The sequence below is a fragment of the Frankliniella occidentalis genome, unplaced genomic scaffold (assembly GCF_000697945.3).
Source record: "Frankliniella occidentalis isolate FOCC.00 unplaced genomic scaffold, Focc_3.1 Scaffold238, whole genome shotgun sequence".
Taxonomy (NCBI): domain Eukaryota; kingdom Metazoa; phylum Arthropoda; class Insecta; order Thysanoptera; family Thripidae; genus Frankliniella; species Frankliniella occidentalis.
The window spans coordinates 268,337-268,689 of NW_026267364.1; positions in this window are offsets into that span (position 1 = coordinate 268,337).

Consider the following 353-nt stretch of genomic DNA (forward strand, 5'->3'; position numbering starts at 1 on the left):
TGTCGCCGGATACTTCCCTTTCGCCACTCGTTTAAATGGCCTCACCTTTTGATGCCAGACCCCGTGTTAGGAGAAAATATAATATTCATAACGCAATTAATAGCAGTGCATTCGAGTCGATTCGGGTCGAGTGAGTATGTAGGCCATGTAGGCGCCTCGCCCGGGTAGATGGTACAATAAGAAGAGGACAAGAGTGTAGTCGCGAGTCGCGGGGGGGACTCATAGGCGGGCCACCGAGTGTTGTGGTCGCGGGCAGCGCAATTTTCTATCCCGCCAGACGGAAAATGCTCTCGATGTGCATGTTGACGTTTTGGGCGAGGACTCGGGACTCGGGACTCGGGCACCGGTCGCGG